Raw genomic sequence first — 2,420 nt, 5'->3', positions numbered from 1 at the left:
CAGCCGCACCTAACATGGTGAACAAACGCTGACCAGGAAGCCGTCCACTATGGAAGCCGTCGCGCCTGGGTTTTTTTTTTTTTGTAACTCATCATATGTATGATGAGGGGGACACATATTTCAAAGAGGCGGTGTCCACTCGCCTCTATCACAGGAATTTCATCAGACTTGCTGGCTTTTATACCGCGTCCTCTATTCCTGCTGCTCATCGTCGGGGATTGCTTATTCGTTTAACCTTATTTCGCAACTAACCCGCTACTACAGGCCGTCCGGCTATCCGCGACCTGCCGACCCCCCCGGTAGCTTAGAGCCCAGCTATGGTGACCGTTCCCACTGGGAATCAAAGTCCCCCCCCCGGGCCTAGTTGTGAATATGCATACGTACGTAAGTATGTATGTATGTACATATCAATGCTTCATTTCAAACAAGCAAGTGTCTTTGAATGTTTTTGAACTACAGTATCATCACTTCGGCAACACGTCAAACGCGCCTTCAGCAACAAACCAAAGGCGGCGGTTTGACTTCTGCAACAAATCAAGTTAGCTAACTGCGGCATCTTGCCTTCGCCAGTCTTTCACATAAGCTGTCATGCTTTCGGCAACCGTCCAAATGCAGTTTCGTGCTTATGGCTGTCGATCAAATACGGCGGTTGCTGGTTTCGTGCACGATCATTCGGAGTACAGATTTGCCGAAGTCAATATCAGTATGAGCTGTTATAAGCATCGTTCACTTGTGGTGGCTGTGATTTGCAAGACAGCACGCTTTGCGGTGGTGTTCGTTCATCCTCCGTTTTTAACGTGAGTAGGCTTAAAGTCACAAAAACAGCAACCTTTGCCAATGCCTGATTTGTACCTCAACGATGTACCCAAACATGTTGCGCAACATGTGTGAAAAGACGCGCTGCCAGGAATGACCGTGTGCATGTGTGTACGTGTGTGAATTTTCGTGTAGGTGCAGATGCTAATGTGTAAATTTGAACTATGTGTTTGTATATGTGGATAAGAGTGAAAGTTCGAGAAATGTTCCACACGCAAATGCACTGGGGCACGATCGCCTGGTCGGCTAACAGGAAAATTCAAATTGAAAAGTGCCTTTCAAGTGAAAAGACGTGCGAGGAAAAGTTTACGCGTGGAATATTAGCCATTTCCGCCAGTTCACAAAAGAAAAAAAAAAGGTTTTGTGCCCCGTTTAACCGGGACCTTTAATTCCCGCTGCCGATCCTGCTACCAGAAGGTGAGTCAGCTAAAGGCAACTAGGCCTAACATATGGATGTATGTAACTGAGTGTGTCACCTTTTTTTCCTTTTTTTTAAACGTGTATAAAAGTTGCGTGACAAATAAACAAAATTTTTAACTAAATCCAAAAAAAAGGTAAAATAATAAATAATGCTTTACATACATATATTATATTAGCAAAATATAAATATAATATAATAAATTATGTCCTGGCAAGATTAACATAAATGAGTTGAAGAATAATATATATTCCGTGAAACTAATAAATCAAATAAACAAAAGGCACCAAGCACATGAACGCACACATATGTGAATATAGACGCACGTACATACGTATAACTAAACAATTGACATGTGAATATACGTACACAGCCTAACAGCCTAAAAAAAAAAGGATAAAAAGGGTGATCACATAACAACGTCGATACCAAGATGATATTCACAACAAAAAAAAGGCTCAGCAAACAAAATTATTACAGGTTGTCGAGCACCAGGAGACACAAGAGTGTTGGAAAACAAAATTTTGGTGTTAAGCCTTTCTACCACCAAGGCAGCTGGTATGTACATACGTGTGTTTTATACATAGCGACCACCGATATACATACAGGGCATACAAAACCCCAGGAACGGCGACAAGTGCATATGTGAGGTGAACGACCGGGAATACACAAGGAATGAAACAAGGAGACCAATTGCAATACATAGCTGAGAGGAGTCTGGAACACATTTAATAAAACATACATACATACATACATTCCAGAGCGCCGGACTCCACGCGCGGAGTATCAGAACGCTTCCAGGCGCTCATGTCACGGCGCTCTGTCGCTCACAATGGACTGCCAGTGCATTCATCGTACACCACGTTAAATTTACGTTTACCTGATTTTTTTTTTTTTTGTTCTTTTCACCACACTTGCATCTTCACTTCTTAAGTACATACTATAGTTGCTATTATTCCACCATAACCTCAAAATTAATTTTGCGCACTTTTTTTACCTTAAAGGTTCACGTTAAGTTTTTTTGTTACTTACTTATGTATCTTTGGTTTCAGCCTAAAACTAATTTACACTACGCTTGGGTCCAGCACCACTAAAATAGGGCCGGTTCCCACTTTTCCCAAGGCCACAGCAATTAGGTGGTAGTTATCATTGTGCTAAAATTTTTGTTCTACGATTTTTTTATATT

General features: G+C 41.6%; 1 long non-coding RNA gene across 1 annotated transcript; it reads left to right on the top strand.

Moving 5' to 3' along the window:
- The first annotated feature begins 904 nt into the window (after positions 1–904).
- On the top strand, positions 905–2,116 carry LOC118752969. Its single transcript, XR_004994764.1, has 3 exons — positions 905–1,233; positions 1,715–1,792; positions 1,860–2,116. It is a non-coding gene; the product is annotated as an uncharacterized LOC118752969 (long non-coding RNA).
- The last annotated feature ends 304 nt before the right edge of the window (positions 2,117–2,420 follow it).

The sequence above is a fragment of the Rhagoletis pomonella genome, unplaced genomic scaffold, assembly GCF_013731165.1.
Source record: "Rhagoletis pomonella isolate Grant_MI unplaced genomic scaffold, Rhpom_1.0 Rhpom_scaffold_02011, whole genome shotgun sequence".
Lineage (NCBI taxonomy): Eukaryota > Metazoa > Arthropoda > Insecta > Diptera > Tephritidae > Rhagoletis > Rhagoletis pomonella.
The sequence above is the reverse complement of the archived record's forward strand: the minus strand, read 5'-3'. Positions and strand labels throughout refer to the sequence as shown.